A 25,555-nucleotide genomic window follows, 5' to 3' on the forward strand; every position below is an offset into this window, starting at 1 on the left:
TGGCCATTTCATAGGAAGACAGAAAAGCAAAAGGGAAAGAAGGGATGAGTTGAAGTACATCAATGACTTCTCAGTTTCTTACAGATAAACAATCTGTCAGTCACCTGTCCCCTCTGTCACTCAGCTATAGATGAACCTTTTCTATACCAAAATCTTAATAGCTGTTCAACTGTTTTCTCCATCAGACTATCCCTCCATTTGCTTCTTTCCAAAATAAAAAGCAAAATGCCCCAAATCTCTCATTTCTGTCATCTTTATCATTCTGCACATTCTCTGGTCAGGGAGAGAAAGTTGTCTTTCAACTAGATTCCAGAATTCACAGTTTAAATACCAAGTTAGAGCTTTCTTCAAGGAAAGAATTGGTAGCAACCCACAAAAGTTGTTGGGAGGTAGATTTTTACAAAATATTAGAAAGAACTTACTAAAAATTTAGGATATACAAAAATGGAGTAGTCCCCATAAGTTAAAGGCTGCTTCGCATACCTAGAGGTGCTTAATCAGAAATAACCAATCAAGGATGCTAGGGGAAGAATATCTTTTTTATGAAGCAGTTTGGCTTAAGATGGCCTATAAGGTCCTTTCTAATGCCAAAATTCTACAAAATTCTTAAAGGGAAAAATTCTTTGTGATGAGTCTGAAAGTCTCAATTTCTTTATGAGGGCTGGCTTTAGGAAATCTAGCCTGGCTTAGCAGTACATTATTTTCTTCTGGGAGATAGTCAACAAAATTCATGGCATTCATGAGAGGCTGCAACTCATAAGGATGTTGAGAAAAAAAAACGCAAAACAAAACGCAACCGGCAAACCCTGACCATATTGATAGATAGATACTCTGGTATCTGGATGCATTTCTTAGTGCCTGAAACTCTTACTGAAAAAGTCAAAGATACCACTTTAATTAATGAGAAATGAGAGGTTGCACCAGATTCCTAATGCAGTTGAATCCTGACTGAAGAGAGTTCAGATTAAACCCATCAATCATATTTTCCAGTGGCAGTATTGAGCTGCCAAGCATTGTTTTATGTCAATCTGTGTCAACTTCTCTGGGTTGCCATCATCTAATTAATAAGATTGATTTCCAGACAGATTATTTCAATAGAGAGTCTCCTGGTTGGGAAGTGATACAATTGCAGTACCCTTTCACAAACTGAGGGAGGATTGCAAGCCCCAAGTAGTAAAAAAGGTAAAATTTTTCTTAAATACACCCTCTTTTCTTTTGGGCTCCCCTTACCTTTTCATTCATTCATATTCATCTCTTTTTAAGGTCTTCATTGCTATTGTCAAAGTGGAATCTAGAAACCCCCAAAACTTATAATCTAGTGAGATGTGACAACCCCCAGTTTAGTTAGCTTGAAAGTAGAAACCTCAAGTTTGATCTTGTCAGGTGACTTTCCACCTGAGGGAAAAGTCCAGTTTCCAGAGTCTCAGACTAACAATAGACCCTAAAGTAGTTTAGATGAGGAGGGCCAATCTTATCATGTGTAAAGTATCTCTTTTTTGTCCCAATTATTTCTCCCCTTAGGCCAAAGTCCTTTACCAAGTTAGCCCAGCCCTTTGTCTGGATCTTTCCCTTTTGTGTCCCTTGTAAAGCATCAGCCCCTCACTGTTATTCCTGTCTGGGACTTCTCATTTTCTTTCTTACCTTTGTAAAGCCAATCAACTATCCTCTCACATCCTCTATCCTCTGTTCCCCTAAAAGGGCATTTAAGTTTCCCAATTTTAATGGCTCTTTGGAGCATTCATCTAGCATGGTGGCACTCCCAGGAGTTTAGTGACCTGAGCTGCCAGAGTCTGGGAAATCTGCATGGGTTTATAGTGCACAGTTCTGCAAGGAGGCCTAAATTTTAGCACTAAATTCCTTTCCTTAATTAAAGAGTGATTTTTCTGACTATTTAATAGTTCTGTGTTTGTTCCCAGTTTAACACTGTCAAGATGGTCCCCTGCTATCTAGTGGCTCCACTGAAGATTGCCCATCCTAGGCAGCACCCATAATTTTAATTTATTCTGTTTCTATACTTCCAACTAAATAAAAATAACAATTCCTTTAGTGTCATGATCTCAACCAGGTGATACAGAGCAAATTCATAAATTCAATTCATGATCTCAACCAGCCAATATAGAACAAATATTAACACATTCACACTGACATTTCAATATTTAATTTTTTTTTACTCCTCCCCAGGTATATGTAGTGAAGCCAGGTCATATTCTCTTTGCAAAGGAGGGGAAACAAAGAGGAATTTGAGAAGGCAGAATATTGATACTGTTGTACCCAAATTTTAATACCTAGCTCAGGTTCATGGCCGAAGGAAGAATCACACTGACAATGCAATATGCAAGAAGTGGCTCATTCTTTACTAGCAATAATAGCTAGGGTCCCTAGGCAGAGAGGCATGCCTGAACGACCCCTTGGAATTCTCAGCCAAGAGTTTATATAGAAATGTTTGGGGAAGGGGGTTGGTACATACATAATTATCAAGGTAGTGTCAGGGACAGGTGGTCAGGAAGCATCTGGGGAGGGGGGTTTCAGGGTCAGGGGGCTGGAAGCATTTGGCAAACATACATTAAATAGGCAAATATTGTAAAGCAGGCAAACATAGACAAACATTCCTCAAGACATCAGATAAGATAGCTTCAGTTTTAGTTTATGATAGGGGGAGATAAGGAAGACTGTGCTGGGAAACCTTGGGGGCTGGGGGTAGCTAGCCCAGGCCAGAAATAGTTCAGTAGACTGCCAGACTGATTTTTAAATCCAACAATACAAAAAATAAGGAGAAGTATAATTGAGTTGTAGCAACAGAAAGGCAACAATAATCCTAAAATGTTCCCAGTCTTTCTTTTAATCTTGTCAAACTGGAAAAACACAGAACCACTAAAGTAGCCAGTAAAATCAGTAAAGCCAATAATCAGGAAAAAGATAGTATTCAATATTCCGCCAGCACACAGAGTCAAGTGCCTAAAAACTACATAGAGACTGCCTCTGGGACTCTGGGAAAAGTATCTCTGAGAGAATCAACTTGAAAGATGATTCTCTGAAGAACAATAAAACATAGTGATCTTATATACCTTTTGGGGAAGTAGGTACAGCAAACATACATTGACAGGTTGTACACAGGCATGGGAAAGAGGCTATAGCCAGAGGCTGTGTATCAGAGAGTGGTCTACTGGGATGGATACCACATGGGTGTTCCTCTTTTTGGGAAGTCTGATACAATGGGGGAAATTTCTAGGACAAAAAGATTACTTAACATTTGACTGGCTCTACTAGTCTCACCTAAACTGGGATCATTAAGTACTTTAAGGTCTTTTATTCAGTCTGAATTGGGTCAGTCTGGGACTTCCCTAGGGGCAAATTCTCAGGGGACAGGGGCAAAATTGGGGTTCCCAAAAACCTAGTTGACAACCTAATGCTGCTTTCAGAGAGAAATAAAAACAGAGAGAGCAAGAACTCTAGACTATTATTCTGTTGTAGTTGAATTGTATGTTACCAAAGGAAAAAGAATTAGAGAGCCAGACAAGACCTCTTTGTGACAGAAGTATGGCTATAGAGCTCTATTACTGCTGGATGATTTTCCCTGTGTATGTTCTCCTGTGTTTGTACTCATGCTTTAGAAAGTCTTATTTGTCAAAGGAGAAGTCTTATGTGCTAGGCTTTTCTAGGATCTAACTTAGATCCTATACATAGAAATACTTCAGAGGTTGCTGCTGATGATTCTACTAACAGGTGAAGGCTTCATCCTCACCATTTTGAGAACTCTTGGTTATTCTTGGCATGATTTTGTTAGAGGTTATGAGATTTGGTATCCCCAAAGCAACAGTCTCTTCTCTACTCAAAATGTTTCAGTGAATCCCTGGTCAACATGGAATCTAGAAACCCCAAACTTGTAGCCTAGTGAAATCTGATGAATCCCAAGTTTTAGGACTAGCTTGTAAATTAGAGACCCCAAAGCTAGCACTTGTTCCCTGTTCCCTTGAGAATCCACCCTGAAGGGAATCTCAGGCTAGCAGTTTCAGATTGAATAATGGACCCTGAAGTAAATGCCAATCCCAGTTAGGTGGGACTAAGCTTTTTTGCATATACTCTTCATTTGCTTTTTCAAATCAAACCAGCCTTTCTTCTACATTTCCCACTTATTTTCCCTCATCCCAGGGCCAGCACTCCATCCAATATACAACTTTACTAGACAAATCATGAATTCGCCTATTTCCCATATAAAATCATTCATATTCAGCCTGAGAAGATCTTTTGTTGAGTTACTATTTAGATAGATGGATTGATGCACCTACATATATAAATATTTAATATATTATGTAACATAATAATGTAATATAGAAGATTTGTTATAAATATGTAGTAAATTGCAATAAATATGTTTACGCAAGAGAAACAAATTCTCACATCCAGAAATCTAGGTTTATTCTTTTTCCCCTCCATCCTACCTCACCTCCTTCCCCAAGAATGCAGGTAATAGGATATAGGTTATATATACCTTATCATATAATTCATATTTTGCCCTTTGTCATGTTGTCAAACAAGAAATTTATTCCTTATACTAGAGAAAAATTTTGGAGGAAGCAAAGTGAAGAAAGGTATGCTTCAATCTGCACCTAAATTTTGCCTGCTCCTTCCATGGTGGTGGACATTCTCCCTCATCATGAGTCTATTGGAGACCCTCTGCTCCCATCCTTGCCTTGCCAACAATAACCAAGACAATATCTGACTATATCTTTTGAAGCTTTTTTTGCGTATTCTCTTCATTTGCTTTTTCAAATCAAACCAGCCTTTCTTCTACATTTCCCACCAGTATTTTTGAATAGTTTATCGTCTGTGCCCAGAATCTACTTATTCTTCCTCTCCATCTCACAGAATTCCTAACCTCCTGCAAGGAGTACCTCACTTGCCACAACCTTCATGAGTTGAATCCTAACCCCAATAGTTGCTAACATTACCACTCTGCTTCCCAAATTATTTTGTAGTTACCCTTAGCATTTATGTCTTTAGATAATGACTCTCCTAAAACACCCATGAAGGAATTATATCCTTCTTTAGTATTTGTATCTTTAAGCATTGTGTCTCACACATAACTGGAAATTAATAAATGCCTATTCAATGAAAAATTGATGCATGATTCTTAAAGATGGGAATCATAAAAATGCCTACAGAAGGAAAAGTATACTAAAATATGTTACACAAGGACATACAGAAACTTAAGGAAATACATTCAAGGAAAGGCATGCAAGTGTCTTGGGGGTTCTACTTGACTGATATCAACAGGTCTCACTTGGATCTTTTGTTCTTCTTCACATTAAGATAATAGGTTCTGCAACTTCATTTAAACATGCTCATACTAAATATCAGCATGAAGGTATAACAACGCATCAATCTTTTAGAATTCTATATTCTTATTTTCTTCAAGAATATTACTGACAATATTGTCTTCAAGAAATATCCAGATCCACTCTTTCTCAGAGTTTTAAAATAAAAGAACTTGAAAGACTGACAAAGATTGAATTAACTATGAACTGGATTTGCTTCTTTCCCAAGGACTGAGTTTAGCTCTTAAGTACCTTTTAATCACTCCAGCCTCTAGCTGTAAGGAATAAAATTTAGGTATTATAGATATATATTAAAAATATGTGGCCGCCAGGAATCAACAATTTAGGTTGATTCCGTAATTAAATCAGACCCAAGTCAGCATCGGGTTGAAGAGTTTATTTATAATCGGTAGGTAAAAAGTAGGAATAAAGAGAAAAGTAGAGGCTAGTCCAGCCTGGACTGAGAGAGAAGAAGGTTATAAAGCTTAATAATGAAGCTGTAAGCCACAGGGCCCAACAGCCAGATAGGCAGAGTTTAGAATTGGCCCAGCAAGGCCAAGGAAGTCAGCCTAACTTACCCACATGACAATACAGAGTGGAAGTGGTCTGTGGTTTCAGGAGATGCTTCTGCTCCACGTTCGAGATGGCAACTGCCCCCACAGGAAGTTCACTAACTTACTTAAAGAGATCCTGTCTTTCCTCACTTCCTGTGGTCCACCTCTAATTCAAATGGACAAATGGCAGTTTCTACATTGATTTGGACTGCCCAAAGGGCAGTCCCTTATTCTTGATTTGTTACTTATTGTCACGTGTGGGTAACTAAGGGAGGTGGGAGTGACATCATTAGCATGCCTGGGTTGAGTAGATTTTTGACTATTAATGGGATCTGGCTAATTCTATTTACACGTAGCTATTGTTTCTTTCTCAAGTTTCAGTAACCTCCAGTAACCAACCTGTTGCCTTCCCTCTTATTAGAAATCTATGTAAACACCCCCTTTTCTTAGTTTGGGGAAAGTCTCAGTCCTTTGCTTTGTTGTGCCTATCTGACACCATAACCCAGGGCAATAGCTCTGTGTGGTTTTTCTTTACTATAATCTGCTCCCTACAATTAAAGATCCATGGTCATAAATTATTTGGTAGTTCTGTATTTTTCCAGGTTAAAACTACAAACATTGCTACAGAAGGGTTTTCAGAATGCAATATACTCCCATTTCCAGAAAACAAATTGTTTAAATCTTTAAGTGTGTGGCCAATTGGTGACAATATGGTTTTAAAGAGAGGATATAATAAACATCAAAACTTTTGGGGAAAGATGATTATATACCAATCCATGTTGGAAAATGACTTCTGTAAACTGAGGGTGCAAGAAATAAATGGAGCAGTGGGATCATTTGGTGGACAGACTCACAAGTGGGAGATAGAGACTATCCCAGATAGGGAGAAATTTTCCTGACTAAAGAAATGATAAAATGAGCAAACAACAGAAGAGAACTTCAAAAAGAGTAGGGAAAGAGGAGCTAGTGGTATACACAGACTTGGTCTTAAGTAGAATTCCCAGGAAATTCATAATTCCTGACTCTTTTCTCTTTACCTAATTTTGTTAGCTCCTATCATTCATATTTGGTATTATATCACATAAAGTCATCCTTGTGTTACTAAATGAAGAAGTAATAGTTTCATACTAAATTTTCCATCACCTGCAGGTCTTTTCAATGCTCCTTGAGGAATCATGTTAGGAATCAGAGACTAATATTGATTAAATTTTTAAAAATAAATTATAAAACACAGAACTTTCAGGAGTATAAATAACTTTCCAGATAACATTTAAACTTTTTTGACAGAGTTTATTGAGTATTAATAAAGAAAACATGCTCAAAAAATTAAATGGGGGCAGCTGGGTAGCTCAGTGGAGTGAGAGTCAGGCCTAGAGACAGGAGGTCCTAGGTTCAAACCCGGCCTCACCCACTTCCCAGCTGTGTGACCCTGGGCAAGTCACTTGACCCCCATTGCCCACCCTTACCAGTCTTCCACCTATGAGACAGTACACCAAAATACAAGGGTTTAAAAAAAAATTAAATGGATTTGAGTTCAAAATATTTACCTCTCAATTGAATCCTAATTTTATCATTTACTTGACAAAGTCACTTGTAGTCTACCAGTCCTAAACCAAGAAATTTTGAGGGGAAAATATTTAAATGGAGATGAAAAAGAGGAAATTAATTCTCCAAAGTTACATAGTAAGCAACAGAGGCGGGATTTGAACTCAGCTCCCTTCACATCTAGTGAACCAATTTGATTGGTTTCCAGGTTTCCCACCATTACACCTCTACAACATTCCCCACTACAACAATACTATGTCTTTCTTAATATTTTTTCTCCCTTGGATATTATTATACCACATTCTCCTTTCTCTTTTTCTTCCCTTACTCTTCTTTTTTTCTTCTTATTCTCATATATGGAAATGACAAGACTTCATTTTTGGTCACCTTTTTGTTTCTATCTAAACACTTTTGTTTTAACAAGTTCCTACAACTACTATAAATTCTATAAAGATCAATTTCACAGAAATTACTTTAAAGCCTTCATCTCTTCTCTAAAAAAATTTTCTTAGTTCTGAATTTCTGATTGTTTGGTAAATGCCTTAAATGAGTATTTAAGGAAAACAAACACAATAGGTCAAAAGCTGGGTTCATCATGTAATCCTGAAATTTTCCCATTTTTCTTGTATTTCCCTTCTTCTATAAATGGTATAATCATCCTTTCAAAATGAAATCTACAAAGTCATATTTGGCCCCTTTCTCTCATTCATGTACAATGCCTAAGACATAGTAAGCATTTAATAAATGGTAGTTGACTAACTCATGCCAAGGTCCAATCAATTCCCAATTCTTTCCAATAGTACTTAAAGGTATCACTTACATCAATCTATTTTTCCCCTTCTACTACCTTTGCCATAATTTAATTTTTTATAATCTCTTATTTAGACTTCAAATTGATTTCTTTGCCTCCAGCCTCTCCCCCATCAAGTCATTCTAACATAATGTTGCCATGCTGCTTCATAACTCCAATTCTATCACTGCCCTGCTCAAAATCACATATCTTCTTCACATGAAGTATATAATACAAACTTTTTAAAGTAAAGTTCTCCATATACAGTTTCAAACAGACTTTCTAGTTCTTATTCAATAATGTCTCTGCATACATTCTATATCACAACCAAACTTGATTTTCTCTGAACTTCTGTTGTTCTATACAGCTGCTATCCTTTTGGTTATTGCATATCTAGTCCCTCATACTTAATGCTTTCTCTCTGCCATTTTCTACTAATGAAATCCTTTCTTTTTTCAAGACTAGGAATAAATTCTATCTACTCTACAAAATCTCACTTGATATTCCCTGCCGGAAGCTAATTCTTCTTCAGTAAATGTTTTTGGGGTATTTTTGAGTTTTCCTTATAGCATTCTAATTTGTATTTTTATAATTTATATCTCTGCTTTCTAGATTGTTAGTTCTTATTATAAGGGGCATTATGCCATTCATTGTTATATTCACAGAATCCAGCCCAGTGGTCTAAACATAGGAGGTAGTTCTGAAATGCTTTGCCATTTTTTATTATTTATTATTATTATTAAAATAAATTTATTATTTGTTGCAGGAATAAAAATATCACTTAATCCTTAGCACTGGAGAAAACTTAAAGATTGCCTTCTCTAGCAAGCTTTTTTCCCCATGCATAAGAAGGTCAACAAGAATCAAAAAGAAAATTATCATATGGTGCCTCATAAAAATGGCATTTGGATCTAGGTAATAAAGCCAGTATTGAGAAGTTGGAAAGTGTCAGAACATAACAGAGAAGAAAAATCTCAGAATTATTGAAGCCAAACAACAGATGTGAAGTTCTTCCTACAGAAGATGAATGAACATTCAGAAAGTGAAGCTGCGTCTCACACCCCACAGCACAATGAGGAGCATTCACAGACATTAGGAAAATGATGGAATCTCAGTAACAAAGGCAGGAAAAAGGGATTCCTGGTGGTTGATGGCTCTCTGATTAAGGGTACAGCTGGGGCTGTATTTGCATACCTAATATAGTTAATCAGTAGGTATTCTATCTTTCTGGAGTATTTGTCTGGGATGTGATGGAGAGCTTGCTGAGATTGATCAAACCCACTGACTGATACTCACCCTATGTGGGAAAGAATGATACCATCCAAGGCAGCTCAGACTATATATCTGTCAAATTAGCAATTCCCCCAAACTGGAATAGAAAAGGACTAGAATAAACCACCAATCAGGATGTAATTAAAATTATGAAGAACTATTAACTATTTCAATTTAAAGAAATTACACCAAACCTAACATATTTATACATGCCTAAATACACATATTCTGTCAAATATTCAACCACTGACTCTTATTTAATATTCATTTATTTAACATCAACAAAACTGGATGCCCACATGTCAAGGATACTATGAAGGGGTTTGTTGAAGAGAAATGTGTTGGACTTGATGACTCCTGAAGTCTTTCCAACTTAGAGACTCTGCAATTCTGATTTCAAATGACAAGTTGCATTTAGAGACTTGCAAAACAACTGGGATTATTTTTTCTTTTTAAGAAAATCATTTGTTATTTTAAAAAATATTTTATTTTTTATAATTTCATAGAGAAAATTTTAACATTTTTTTAAAAATTTGAGTTCCAGATTCTTTCCCTTCCTCTTTACACCCTCATTTAGGAGGCAAGCAATTTGATTGTTGTACATGTGTAGTCATACAAAACATTTCCATATTAGAAATGTTGTGAAACAAAAAGCAGATGCCAAAAAAATGAATTAAGGAAAATAAGGTTTTAAAAAAGGATGTTTATATCTATATTCAGATTCAATCAGTTCTCTCTCTAGAGATGGATAGAAGTTTTCATCATAAGGTCTTCAAAATTGTCTTGGATCTTTTTATTGCTAAGCATAGCTATGTCATTCATAGTTGTTTATCATACAATATTACTGTTACTGTGTACATTGTTTTCCTGGTTCTGCTCATTTCACTTTGCATCAGTTTATAGGAAAAATGTAGATTAGGATGTCTTAAGTTAGCAAAAGCAGACCTGGCAGAGCTGGCAAGATCTGGAAATCAAAACCTGAAATGTTGAAAGAGGGGTTTTCACACAGAAGACTTGGAGCTGGGAGTTGGCCTTGGGAGTTGGGTTTGGAGTTGATGTTTTCGCAACTGACTGGTGAGCCTGTGTGGATTGGTATTGGAATCTTAAACTGTGGAGCTATATTTTGGATTTTAACTGCAAGACCTTCAATCAAGAACAAGGAGTTTTCAGGTTGAGAAAGGAATTTTCTGGGTTGGTAGACATCCACAGAAAAATCCTATTCTCCCTGACTCCAGGTGGATTACTTTGTTGTTCAACTGGAGTTTCCCGGGACCAGATACATCTAGACAACATCCAGTGGACTGCTCCATCAGATACCCTTTACCCCTGCCAAGCTAGCCCTGTCCTAGGCTGTCTGCTGGTAGTTAGGATTAGAGTAGCCATTTTTAGCCCCAACATTCCTTGGCAGTATACCTTAGAGGCTCAAGTGACACTAACCCCTATTGCCTCCATTCCCTGCCCTTGTTCAAACATTAAAACCCTTTTATATAAAACCTCCTTGATTTCTCCTTTCCCAGACACTTCTCTGACTACAAGAACGCACTGATAGAGTAAAACAGTTTTCCTGATTGTGTTCATTTTGTTTGTTATCCAGATATCCCCAGCTTAGTGTGTTAGTCTGTTACCTCTTCACTGTTCCCTAAATACAGCTGAGGGACTAATTTAAACCCCAGCTGTACCTTTGTCCTCCCATCCCCCCAAATTATCCCCCTACCTATGACATTACCTACAATTGCTCTTTTCACTTTGCGTCAGTTTATGTTATGAATTTCCAGATCTTTTGTGAAAGCATTGTGTTCATCATTTCTTATGGCTCAATAGTATTCCATCACAATTACATATATGAATTTATTCAGCTGTTCTCCTGATGTTTATCCCCTCACTTTCCAATTCTTTGCCAAAAAATGTTCCTATAAAAATTTTTGTAGATCATTTTTCTTTCTTTTTTTTAACTTTTTAGGTTACAGACTTGGGAGTGGTATTGCTAGGTCAAAGAGTATGCACAGTTTTATAGCCCTTGGAGTATTTATTTTTAACATTCTTTGCTTTTTTTAAATTCAATTCCAAATTCCCTCTTCATGTATCCCTTTTCTCCCTTACCTAAGAGAAAGCAAGCAAAATGATATTCATTATAAATAGGAAGTTAGGCAAAACACACTTCCATGTTACCCATATCACAAAAAAAAGCAAAAAAAAAGAAAAGAAATAAAGAAAATTGTTATTCAGTTTGTACTCAGTATTTATCAGGTTTGTTTTTTATTGTAATAGCATTTTTTCATCATGAATTCATTTATTGATCATCCTTTTACTTTTTTCTAGGATCTCTTTGAGGTTTCTCTCTTTTTAAAGGGGCCTCTTTTGCATCACTTCCTGTGTCTTCCTCTTAGTTTGCATGTCCAATCATAACAAACACTTTTCTTAGGACTGCCAAGAAGGCAGTCAGTAAATTCTGATTTGTCCCTCACTCAATCACACGTGGGTTACAGACCACCCAGCTCGTGAGTTAAATGGAGATGTTTTTACCTTTGGTGATTAAATCTAAAGATGGGCAGGGTAGATTTAATCTCATTATCACAGGTTGAGACATAATAGTGCTATTTCTCAATCAAATTCTGGGCACAATTTTATAGCTTTTTGGACATAGTTCCAAAGTATTCTCCAGAACCAGTGGACCAGTTCTCAACTTCATTAACAGTTTATTAGTGATGGAGGAGGTGGAGAGAGGTACATGTGAGTCTTACTCTGGTTGTAATTGGTTCAATAATGGAAGAACATCCATAATCAATAAAGTATAAAAATCTATCTTGCTCTACAGTAAAGTAGGAGGGGAAAGGGATTAGAGAAGGGGGGGGTGGAACTAATAGAAAAGAGGGCAAATTGGGGGATGTGGTGGTCAAAAATTTAAAAAGAGGGGTGTAGGATGGAGATTAATACACAGCAATCAGAATGGTGCAATTTTTTATAAGTCTAATTAAGGCCTCATTTCTCAAATTTATGGGGAAATGAGTGGAATTCTAGTAATTCTCCAAGTGATAAATTGTCAAAAGATAGGAATAGACAATTCTCAGAAAAATTAAAGCTCTCTAGTCATGCAAAAAATGCTCTAAATCACAATTAATTAGAGAAATGGAAATAAAGCAGCTCTGAGGTACCTCCCACAACCTATCAGATGGACTATTAAGAAAAGAAAGGAATAACAAGAATGGGAGGGATGTGGGAAAATTGAGACACAAATGTACTGTTAGTAGAGTTTTTAACTTATTCAGTTATTCTAGGGAGCAATTTTGACATGCCCAAAGGGTTATAAAATAGTACATACTGTAAGAGGGGAAACTAGATATTTAAGGTATGGTTGTCAGAAATCAGATTAACTAGATTTCAAATTAAAAAATAGACCCAAATCAGGATGACTTTTATGGAAGTTTATTTACAATTAGGAAGGTTGAAGGTAGGGAAATGGAGAGAGAGAAACTCTGGCCCGGACCAGAGGTCTGGACCAGATAAGAATTTAGAGGTCCCAGCAAAGGAGCACAGAGGTTAATTAAACAAGTCTTCTAGCCACAAGGCCTTTTACAATTAGAGAGGCAAGAGAGGCCTCCTTGAGGGTATAGACTCCAGAAATGCCAAGGGAGGAGAAAGGAAGTCAGCCTAACTTACCCATATGACAATTCAGAGGGAAGCAGTCTGAGGTCTCAGCAGAGATCCTTCTACACCAAGTTCAAAGCACCAACTGCCTCCACAGGAAGTTACCATCATATTTAAAAAATAGCATCTTTTGTTACTTCCTGCACCCACCTCTAATTTCAAATGAACAAATGGCAACCTCAACACTATTTTGGACTGCTCAAAGGGCAGTCCCTTGTTCTTGATTTGTTACTTATTGTCACATGTGGGTAATTATTCTTCCCTTCCCCACTTAATTCTAAGTAGGGTGGGTTGACATTGGATGGGGTCTCATGGCTAAAGTCTAAAGGATGAATGAAGATGAGCTAATTCCATTTGTATCCCAAAGAGATCAAAAATGAAAATGGAAAGGACCTATATTTACAAATAGTTCTAAAGTACCTCTTTTCATGGAGAAAAAGAATTGGAAACTGAGGCGATACCCATTAATTGGGGAATGGCTAAGGAAGTTACAGTATATAATTGAAACAGAATATTATTGTGCTGTACAAAATGACAAGCAGTAGGAGATTAAAAAAACCTGCAAAGATTTAGTAAATACATGAACTGAAGCAAAGACTTACATACATGAACTGAAGCAGGAAATCATTGCTACACAGTGACAGGAATACTGTATAGTGAACAACTTTGAATAACTTAGTTATTCTCAGTAATACAATGAATAAGATTATCACAAGGGATTCATGATGAAAAAGGCCATTTTCTTACAGAAAGAGAACTGATGGACACTGAATCTAGACCTAATCATTTTTTTTTCACTTTCTTGATTTTTAATTTGTTTCCCTCCACAAAAGCATCAAGATGGAAAAATTTTTATATGATTTTAGATATAAAATCTCTATAAGATTGCTTACCATCTCCACTTGGGGGAGGAAGGCAGAGAATTTGAAACTTGATATTCTTTGAAAAGTGTTGAAAACTGTTTTTACATATAATTGGGGGAAAATAAAATAAAAATAAATAATAGTTTATTAGTGAACCTATTTTCCCTGATTCCCACCAGCATTTGTCATTTCTGATAGATGTGCATCGGTACTTTATAGTTGTTTAAGTGTGCACTACTCTAATGAATAGTGATTTACTACATTTTTTCATATGATTTTAGAAAGTTTTGATTTCTTCTGAAATTTTCCTGTTCTAATCTTTTGATGATTTTTCAATTAGAGCATAACTGATGTTTTACCTATTTGATTAAATTTCCTACATATTTGAGAAACTGAGGCCTTCAAAAGATTAACTTGATGTAAAAATTTTAGATATTACTTCATTGTCCATAGTACTTTTTAGCCAAATGTAGTTTCCCTTATACACTCTTTTAATTAGATCTATTTTTGCTTTTGCTTCATATAAGATCATTATTATTATACTTACCTTTTTTAAGTTGAAGCACAACAGGGTCAACTTCAGTCCTTACTTTTAACTCTATGTATATCTTTCTGTTTCAAATAGTTTCTTGATTTCAATTTCTAATTGATTTTTGTTTCTAGTTCATTCTGCTATCTTCTGTTTTGTGGGTGAATTCATTCTATTCATATTCATAGTTATAATTACTATGTATTCTCCTCCATTCTATTTTTTTCTTTTTAGTTTTACCTCAAATTTTTCAACCTATCCTTTCTCAAAAGCTAGTTTTGTTGCTAAACATTGCCTTCTTTAAACTATCCTCTGTCTTGTCTGCACAAATTCTTGAATCTCTTATCAACTCCCCTTCTTATTTCCTTTTTGAGCAAGATAGATTTTTGTATACAACTGGTAGAATGTGTGTTCTTCTTTCTTTGAACCATTTCTAAAGAGGGAGGTATAAGTACTGTCTATAACCTCCCCCATTTCCTCCTCTATTACAAAAACTTTCTTATGTGTCCCTTTTATGCAAGAAAATTTTCTCCATTCTACTTCTACTTACCCCATTCTCTAAGTACATGCTTTTTTTCTTACTCACTGACTTTTTTTTGGAAATCATACTGGCATAATGGACTCACTCCTTTGTCTTCAATGTAGACTCCCTCTAATTGCCCTAATAATGATAGAGTTCTCAAGAATTTCATGCCATTTTCCCATATAGGAATATAAATAGTCTGATTTTATTTAGTCTCATGATGATTCTTTCATGTTTATCTTTCAATGTTTCTTTTTAGTCTCATGTTGGAATGCCAGCTTTTTCTATTCAGTTCTGGACTTTTCATCCTAAATACTTGATAGTCCTCTATATCATTATATATTCATTTTCTCTGTAGGGTTTTTACTTAGTTTTCCTGGATACTCTATTCTTGGTAGTAATCCCAGCTCTTTTAACTTCTGAAATATATGTCAAGCCTTCTACTACCTTAATAAGGAAACACAGAGATCTTGTGTGATCCTCATTGTGATTTCAAAATTTTAAAATTTATTTCTTTTTGAGTGCTTGGAATACTTACTTCTTGACCTGAGAGTTCTCTGATTTGTCAATAAGGTTCTTGAGGATTTTGATCTTGGCATCTCTTTCATGAGGTGTTCAATAGATTCTTTCTGGTATGAACATTGTACCCCCAAAACTAAGGCAAATTGTAAGCAGGGAGATTCCTTTGCTCCCTTATGCCCTTGGAACTCCAAACCCAAAATATCTGACCTTGAGGATTACCCTCCTTTGATAATCCCATTAATTTGAGATGGACAAAGAGACACATCTCATTCATCTGTCCTCCAAATCACCAGAACCACCCCCATGCCTTTGGGCAAACCTTCCCCACTCCTTACTTCAGTGCATACCACTCTACTGTCACATCTTCACTGTTGTAAAGAGTATGAAAACCCCAGAATTAATGTCCTCTGGGGGACCATTTTTCCATTCATGCTTTCCTCCCAAGGAACAGCTTTCTACCCATGCTATTCCACCTATGAGGCAGGCTTCCACATGTTCTGACCTCCTCGCTAGATTCAACATTACTTTCTAAATTAATAAATTTCTCTTTTTATTTTTTATTTTTTTTTAAACCCTTCTTCTAAACTTCTGTGTATTGACTTATAGGTGGAAGAGTGGTAAGGGTAGGCAATGAGGGTCAAGTGACTTGTCCAGGGTCACACAGCTGGGAAGTGTCTGAGGCCAGACCTGAACCCAGGACCTTCCGTCTCCAGGCCTGGCTCTCAATCCACTGAGCTACCCAGCTGCCCCCTTCTCTTTTTATTTTTAAGCTAAATTTCAGTCTTGCATTCTTGCAAAAGTTACCCCTTCCTGAATGCCAGGAGTTCACCTCTGCACCCCAAGATATAAGGGCAATTTTTCTTCAAAATTTCTTGAAATATAATGTCTATGCTTATTTTTTACCATAGGTTTAAGATAGTCAAATATTTTGAAAATTATTTTTCGTCATTCTAGTTTCCAGGTCAGTAGTTTTTCCAATGAGTTATTTCACATTTTTTCTATTTTTTACATTATTTCAACTTTGTTTTATACTTTCTCAATATCTTATGCAGTCATTAGTTTTAATTTTTGTCCAATTTTAATTTTTTTTTAAATCTTTTTTTTTTTTAAACCCTTGTACTTTGGCGTATTGTCTCATAGGTGGAAGATTGGTAAGGGTGGGCAATGGGGGTCAAGTGACTTGCCCAGGGTCACACAGCTGGGAAGTGGCTGAGGCCGGGTTTGAACCTAGGACTTCCTGTCTCTAGGCCTGACTCTCACTCCACTGAGCTACCCAGTTGCCCCCCCAATTTTAATTTTTAAGAAGTTCCTTTCTAAAAAAATTTTATTAAAATTTTTAAAAAATCTTTTATTTTCTTTTTAAAATCTTTTATACTTTATTTTTAAATCTTTTATTTTATTTTTAAAATTTTTATTTTTCCCATTTTTCCATTTCTATAATTTAATAAATTATTTTCTGCAGTGAATTTTAAAAATATTTTATTTTCCCAATTGCCTGTAATAACAAATTTCAATATACATTTTTCCAAAATTATAAGATCCAAATTGTCTCCCTCCCATTTCTTACTCCTTCCTAGGGAAGTTAAGCAATTTGATCTGGGTTATGCATATATTATCTTGCAAAACATATTTCCATGTTGGTCATTGTTGTAAAAGAATGCTCACATAAAACCAAAAACCCAAAACTAAAGCCCAAATAAACTAATGTGGAATCATCTGGTTTGATCTGCATTCTGACTCCAAAGTTCTTTCTCTGGAGGTAGATAGCATTCTTTGCCAAAAGTCCTTCAGAATTGTCCTGGATCATTGTGTTGCTGAAAATAGCTATCTTTCACAGTTAATTATCATACAATATTACTGTTATTATTTACAATGTTCTCCAGGTTCTGCTTATTTCATTCTGCACCAGTTCATGTAGGGCTTTCCAGCTTTTTCAGACATAATCCTGTTCATCATTTCTTAAAGCACATTAGTATACCATCACAATCACATACTACAGTTTGTTTAGCCATTCCCCAATTGATGGGCATTCTCTCAAATTCCAAAGGAATTCTAATCTTCAGTAAGCTTTTGTACCTCTCCCTCCCCCCACCCCCTGCCATTTTTCCATTTCTATAATTTAATAAATTATTTTCTTCAGTGAGTTTTTATACTATCCTTCTAATTTGGCCCATTCTACAATTTAAAAAGCATTTTTTTTTTCCATTTTTTTGTGACTCTTTTGCCATTAAATTAATTATATTCAAGTTACTATTTTTTGTTGCTTTTATCTAGCTGTTCATTCTTTTTTACAACTTTTAAAACAATTTTATTTTATTCCAAATTTTACATAACCAAATAATATAAGAATTTCCAAAAACAAAGAAAAAAGATTATAAATAAATGAAATCACAAATTTCTTATGTATTTAACTTACTCTTCTTCATATCTACATAATAAGTCTCACAAGTTTCCCAGGCCCTCTCTACCTACCCCCTCTAGATCATAGAAAGTGCCATCCAGGAACTGACATGTTCATACAAATTAAATCTTTCATGTTTTCACCATCCAGTTTACTCTTTAGAGAGAACATTTATAATTTATTCTTTTTGTATAAATTTTGTTATATCCATTCTTTCTTCACAATTTTTATGTACCACTCTCATTTTTCCCCCCAATTTTTCCTTTAACCCTTGTCGACATGAAATCTAGAAACCCCAAACTTGTAACCTAGTAAGATCTGATGAACCCCAATTTAGTGTTGGAAGCCAAGAGAGAAATAAGGTCTGTTAGTATAATCTATGGACCACATCAGGGCCAACTTAGTTTGCAAAGTTTCTATGCTGGTTTCTGTGATCTGAAAATCAAGTCACAGAAATGATGGCCAATCCAAAAACCTTTGACCCCTTTCTATGGCTCCTCTTTTGAACACATATTAATTTAGTTTTTAGGGTAACTTTAAGTTTTATAAAAAGTCTCTAAGTACCACTCTATAGTAAACCAGCAGTTGAGGAGTTAACAATTTTTCCTAAGCCAAAAAGAGCAGATATCAGTAGAAGCTGGATTGGCTTTGTAACTATTTCTAGATAGCCAAGGTCAAAGTAGGCAGAGTCAGACACTTTTCATTTTCAGCTAGGTACTTTCCACCCCACACCCCACACAATATTACAGGCTCATTTCTGACCTTGGACATTGTCTCATGCCACATAATCTTCATGAGGAATTCTTTATAAAACCATATACTAATCATGATGTAATTCTGTAACCTTGGTGTGCCTACACAGCCGTGAAACTTCATTGTGCTTTGTGTGAAATGTTTTTTTTTTAATACTATATAAAATAAATCTCAAGCTCATTGCCAGTCTGAGGAGAAGCCATGAGCTAAAAGTAGCCTCCAGTATCGGTTTCATTATTTCTCATCTAAACCATCACCTCCCAGACCCTGGAGCAGTTGGATAGCTTTCAACATTTTAGGACTAGCTTGTAAATTGGAGACCCCAAAGCTTATACTTGTTCCCTATTCCCTTGAGAATCCACCCTGAAGGGAATCTCAGACTAGCAGTTTCAGGCTCAATAATGGACCCTAAGGTAAATTAACATCCCAGTTAGGTGAGAATAAGCTTATGCTAACTATTCTTTTTGTCTTAGGTAGTCTTCCCTATTTTATCAGAGACCCTTTCCTAAGAAGATCCATACCTGGGCAGGGACCATCCTTTTAGTATTCATTCCAAATAGCCCCTTCCCTTACACCTTAGCCTATGGCTTTGATTCCTTTCCCAAGCTTGATTAAATCCTGTCAGTATAGTTTGAACACTCCCATTTCCTTGTAGTGATGGTAATGTCAATCATCTTTCCCTGCCCCTGGATATCCCCAAATGTTATATAGCAGGGGTTGGCAACATATGGCTCTTTCTGCAGGAGTCATAAAGTCAATTTTTTTTCAGGCGCTGTTATAGGAGCACGCACTGTGAGCACTGACAGACGAACTATGGTACAGTAACTAACAGTTTATGCATGACATCGTGTGTCACATGATATGTCAATGTCATGATGTCATGTGTCACGTACCTTCCGATACCATGACTATCTTCTAAGATAGAAGCTCCCTCATTGATATTGCCATGTGAGACGAATCCTGGTCTTTAGTTCGGCTTGGTAGGTGTGCTATGTGTTCCTCCTTCTGCCCTCCTTTTACTCTTTCCACACCTGTTACTGACATCTTGGGGTTCTGTATAGTGATTGATCACTTTTGTCTACATTCTCTACCCCTCTGCCTCTGATTTATATGGCTTTATCTCAGTACATATATACATTTACAATCCTGTCTCACTTTTTTTTTAACCTATTCTGTTGATATATTTATTTTTCAGTGAAGACATTACCTTATTTGTTACCCCTCTGCCTCTGATTTACATGGCTTTATCTCAGTGTATTTATACATTTACAATCCATCCCTGGAACTGTCTCACTTGTTTTACCTATTCTGCTGCTATATTGATTTTTCAGTGAGGACACTGCCTTGTTTGTTACCTCTATTCATGGGGTCTGCACTCCCTATTTGGGGGATTGTTATTGTTTTTAACTTTTCTACCTGATCTTAAAGGGGAACTATAGACAGATTACATCTTTACATATGCTTCATTAGTGAGAAGCATTTCTCCCCAGTAGTTGTTTCATTTGATACAGAATGATTGAGTAGGCAGCACTGATAAACACCTGTACCAGGAAATGTGTGTGATGTGTCCTGGCCAGTTTTCCATGAAAAGGTACCCTCCTCCCCCACTACTTACTAATACCTGCACACAAGTCATGTTATTTTCTGTAATCTCCTGATCTCCTACTTAATTTATGTGGCCAAATGGCTTAACCAGCAGGCCGGCAGCTTTTTCTTCTCCTGTTGCCTGACTTGAGAGAGGGAGAGGAAAAAGTATTCTTCCCTGAATTTTTCTCTCTTTATTTCAGCAATTTTCTTAGTGTAAAGGAGTTTTCTATGTATGTGTGTAGTTATACCAGTACTATAGTGCCCCATTAAGTCTTGTTTTTTTTATTAATAAAATAGCTTGAATTGGATGTTTTTCTTTCTTTTTGTTTTCACAGCTGGAGAAGGGGAAAGCCCTTGCTGGTATTTAACTTCAAATTTTCTAATTAAACTGAACTGCACTTTCCTTCCTTTTAATAAAGTAGTCAGTTAACTAATTACAGAAACCCTTTTATTGAAGATGTCGAAAAGAAGAAGAGGAGTATTAAAGGATGATGAGTATCATACTTTTCAGCAGAAATGGACAGAGGAATTCACCTTTATGGAGAGAGCAGGTTCTGCAGTGTGTCTAATATGCAATGAAAAAATTTCATCAATGAAATGGTCAAATATAAAGCGACACTTTGACCTACTCCATACTACATTTGCATCGAAATATCCTGCAAGAAGAAAGCATGTGAAGAGCTACTGTGTAGAGTGCAAGCTAGTCAGCAGCAACTCCATGTTTGGACCCAACAAGGTGACTGGAATTCAGCTAGCTTTGCTGCTACTTTAGCAATTGTGAGAAACGGAAAGCCATGCGCAGATGGGGAGTATGCCAAAACATTCATGCTTGATGTTGCCAATGAACTTTTTGATGACTTTTCAGATAAAGACAAGATAATTAAACGAATATAAAGGCATGCCTCTGTCGGCAAAAACTGTTCACAATCATATGATAATGATGGCAAATCAAATTGAGGAAACACAACTGAAGGACATAAATGCAGCACTATTCTTTTCTCTTGCTGTGGATGAGTCAACAGACATAAGCCATTTATCCCAGTTCAGCGTGATTGCAAGGTATGTTGTCAGTGACACACTACGTGAGGAAAGTCTTGCTGCTTTGCCTTTGAAAGGGACAACAAGAGGGAAGGATTTATTCAAGTCTTTCACTGAGCTTGCTAATGAAAAAACTCTACCAATGTATAAACTTATTTCAGTGTGTACTGATGGTGCTCTGTGCATGATGAGGAAAAACAGAGGATTCGTAGCACTTCTTCATGAACATGAAAAGAAACCCATCCTAAGTTTTCACTGCATCCTACATCAGGAGGTGCTTTGTGCTCAGATGTGTGGTGAGCAGCTTTGTGAGGTGATGTCACTGGTCATTCAGGTGGTCAATTTTATTGTTACTCGAGCTTTAAATGATTGCCAGTTTAAAACACTGCTGGAAGAAGTTGGGAATAATTATCCTGGTCTGCTTCTGCACAGCAATGTACATTGGTTGTCAAGAGGGAAGGTGTTCAACCATTTCGCAGCTTGTCTGAGCGAAATCCGTACTTTTCTTGAAATAAAAATGTCGAGCATCCTGAGTTAGCCAACACTGAGTGTCTCCTGAAGTTTTACTATCTTGTAGACATAACTCAACATCTGAACCAGCTCAGTGTGAAAATGCAAGGCGTTGGAAATACAGTCTTATCCCTTCAACAAGCAGTGTTTGCATTTGAAAATAAGCTAGAACTCTTCATCACTGACATTGAAACAGGTCGTTTACTACACTTTGAAATACTGGGAGAGTTTAAAGATGCATGCACAAGTGACCCTGCTCAACATCTTGATCTTCAGCAGCTAGCGGGCTTCACATCTAATCTCCTGCAGTCATTCAAAGCCTGCTTTGGAGAATTTCATGAGCTCACTCGTCTTTTTAAGTTCCTAACCCATCCACACGAGTGTGCAGTGGACAGTGCTGACCTGAGTTACATCCCCAGTGTCTCTGTCGGAGATTTTGAGCTTCAAGCTGCTGATCTGAAGGCCTCAGACATGTGGGTGAATAAGTTCAAGTCACTGAATGAAGATTTGGAAAGACTTCCACTACAGCAAGCAGAGTTGGCAAGCAATCACAAGTGAGGAGAAATGAAAAATCTTCAACCTGCGGATCAGCTGATTGTAAAAACTAAGAACGCCCTTCCTGTCACATACCACTCTCTGCAGCATGTGAGTATTGCTGTACTGACAATGTTTGGCTCTACGTATGCATGTGAGCAGTCTTTCTCACATCTAAAGAACATTAAGACCAACCTAAGATCATGTTTAACAGATGGAAGTCTCAGTGCCTGCATGAAACTTAACCTCACCACATATCAACCAGACTACAAATCCATCAGCAAAACCATGCAGCACCAGAAGTCACATTAATGGTAAGAAGTACTTTATTCATCATTGGTTAGCACATAATAACATTATTAAAAATAGTTCAGAGACTTATTGTACTTTAAAAGTGTTGTTCTTACATAAAATGCACATATGTACTTGTATTCAGTGTTAAACATATTGTATGGATCTCACGAAATTACATTTTAAAAAATGTGGCATTTATGGCTCTCCTGGCCAGAAAGATTGTAGATCCCTGGTATATAGGTTCCCCAAATTCTTTTGTTCTTTGGAGTCATCATCTGGCACAGTGGCACTCCCAGGGAGAATGTCTCCAGAGTCCAGGGTGTAGACCCTGTAAAAGTTTCAGTGCCAGACTCTGAGTAAAGGGCCAAATATTGGATTTATCCCTATCCTGATTAAATAGTGGTTTTTCTGACTACTTTGGTTGTTCTGTGTTGTTTCCAAGTTAACGCCCTCTTCTCTCTTTCTTTAACTCTTCTAGGAATTCTTTTTAGACTTAAGTCAAACAAATATTTTTCTTTGAAGCTTTGCTTGTAGTTATGTTAACTTTCTATGTTGGGTTTTTTTGCGGTTTCCTCAAGTTTCTAATACTTCTTTTTACCTTGGAACTATGACTACTATCTTTCCTTTTTTTGTGATTGATTGTAAGTGCTCCTCCTTGCTGCCCTGGAACTTCAACCCAGAACTTCATATGGGCAATAGAGTTGACGATAAGTGTCAGATGTGCCTTCTGTCAGCAAAGGATTATCTGTAATTTCTTTCTGACCAGTTGTCCTACTATTTTACTATCTCTAAGGTGAGAATTCAGAGTTGCTGCTTGTGCTACCATCATAATCATCTCTAAGGCCCAGCTTCTGCTCTGGGTTGGCACCCATCTCAGTATCAGAAGACCTCTGCTGCTAATTTCCGAAATTGTCTTAGACTGAAAAAAAAATTTCATTTTTATCCTTTGTTGGGTCTATCACTCCAAAATTTTATTTGATGGGTTATTTTAAAGGTGTTTGGAGAGGAATATTAGGAGAGTTCAGTTGGGTATGGTCTATATTCTGTCATCTTGGCTCCCAACCATAACTTGCATTATGGCAATTATTCACAACCCAAAGATTGTTAACATATGGTAACAAGAGTTCATTACAAAAAAATTAACAGGAATCTTCATAGGAAAACCTAATTCTATTGTATCGATTCTTAAAGAAATACATTTCACTGCATTCTTTTTTTCTTATAAAAAATCCCAATAAATTTTAATCTAATTCCTTTGTATACAAACAAACTCATTATGCTATGCTCTTTTTCCTAACTGATAGTCTGCTAAGATTGGATCAATTACCCCCATTTTGGTTGCCTGCTCTTTGGTCAATGTGATGGGACCTTTTTTTTCTCATCTTAGATATTTGCCTTTCTCTAGTCTCAAAGTCTGTCACTTTACAACTTGGTAATGACAATTTTCATTAAAAAATTTTCACATTAAGAAACCTGAATGTATTCTCAGAGCCTCTTGAAAAGAGCCAAGTTAGAGACCGTATGAGACAAAATGCCCATATAAAACCTGGTTATAAAACCTCATTATTAAAGAAGACAATAAATTTTAAAAAACAATAATTATGTGAGTCAACAGAGATATAGCAGGAAAAGGAGCAGGTAAATCTCATGAGTAATTGTGATAATATTTGTATGATATAAAACTCCATATAGCTTGTGTATAAAAAGGCAAAACTAACGTCATCAATAGTATATATAGAATGGTCCCATTTCTGTTGTCCTTGAGCATGTTCATATTTGAATTTAGAGCAGAACTGTAATTGGTTAATCTTCACCAGAGAAAGACATAGAAAGAACTATGTTAGTGTCCCAGAAGCATTCCACATATTGATTTTAGTTGTGCTATTTCGGTGCATGAATAAACTGGGGGAAAAAGATAGGTTCAATTGTGGTAAGTCTTTGGTAAGTCAACTCACTTCAATTAGCTTATTTCTTGTCAATGTTATTGGTTCCTTTTTTCTATTACTGAGTTGGTTCATCAAGAGAAGAGTCTGAAAAAAAAAAAAAGAGAAGAGTCTATAAACCTGATCATTTAAATTCAGTCTGTGGTAATTGAAATTAGGCCTGAACTACATATATCTTTTATTAAGTTCTCTGAAGATCTTAACTACTTTCTTATGAATGTGTTTGAGAGAGTCTTATAAACATGACCATGACACAAGTGTCCAAAGAAACAAAAATTTTGTGAAAGTAACATCCAATAATTTATAGAATGGAATTTTAAATAAGAATGTTGGAAAGAATGTCTATGGCTTCAAATGATTATTTGTTGAATATGGAAAATGGAAATAAAGAGAAAAATGGAATTATTACATATGAAGACAGATATAATTTCATAATTACCACCAGGAACTTGTGAGATGGTAATGATTAGACTATTCTAAGAGAATCTAGGTGGCAGAGTAGATAGAGTGCCAGGCAAGGATTTGAGAGGATCTGGGTTAAAATTTGGCATGAGAAATTTCCTAGTTGTGTGACCCTAGGCAAGCCATTTTAACCCCTTTCACCTAACCTTTGCCTTTCTGTCACAGAGTTGTTACTAAGAAAGAAAGGCGTGTTTAAAAAAAAAGATTTTACAGAGAAAAATATAATATATAGATATACATATATAAAACTAAGAGTAACACAATTTACATCAAGAGGATACACATCTGCACTGAAGTCTTAAAATCTGGGTGGTGGTATGGAACAGAGTTTTTGAGAGAAGACATAAAAGAAAAAATGATATTGCAAAAGAATGATCCATTATGAACCGCCTAATTAGATGGAAGATATGAATATATTTCCCTAATATATATCAGAAAATTGGCACAGAGATAAGATATAATAATGATAATATAC

The sequence above is a fragment of the Gracilinanus agilis genome, chromosome 3 (assembly GCF_016433145.1).
Source record: "Gracilinanus agilis isolate LMUSP501 chromosome 3, AgileGrace, whole genome shotgun sequence".
NCBI lineage: Eukaryota > Metazoa > Chordata > Mammalia > Didelphimorphia > Didelphidae > Gracilinanus > Gracilinanus agilis.